Source organism: Nestor notabilis, unplaced genomic scaffold (assembly GCF_000696875.1).
Source record: "Nestor notabilis isolate BGI_N333 unplaced genomic scaffold, ASM69687v1 scaffold5217, whole genome shotgun sequence".
In the NCBI taxonomy this organism is placed as follows: domain Eukaryota; kingdom Metazoa; phylum Chordata; class Aves; order Psittaciformes; family Psittacidae; genus Nestor; species Nestor notabilis.
The window spans coordinates 29,220-29,424 of NW_009937672.1; the positions used below are offsets into that span (position 1 = coordinate 29,220).

The following is a 205-nucleotide window of genomic DNA, read 5'->3' on the forward strand; positions in this document are numbered from 1 at the left end:
CTTACATCCCATGGATCTACAAATAGCTTAGGAAGAATGTTAGATTTTTTCACTTGCTCAGATGGTCACTTCAGAGTAGAATTAGTTTCTGACCCAGCTTGGCTTTTTCAGCATGTTTAAAGTCCAGTTTGGTCCCTGTTCAACTTGCACCTACTTCTCTATTTATAAAAAGAGGCGTCAGCCACTAGCCACAGCAGGCATGATG

At 41.5% G+C, this 205-nt stretch overlaps 1 protein-coding gene across 5 annotated transcripts in view; it reads left to right on the top strand.

Moving 5' to 3' along the window:
- The window catches only part of SLC6A6 (solute carrier family 6 (neurotransmitter transporter), member 6), a 48,631-nt gene that overhangs the window by 24,873 nt on the left and 23,553 nt on the right, over positions 1–205 (top strand). The gene's annotated exons all lie outside the window — the stretch shown is intronic.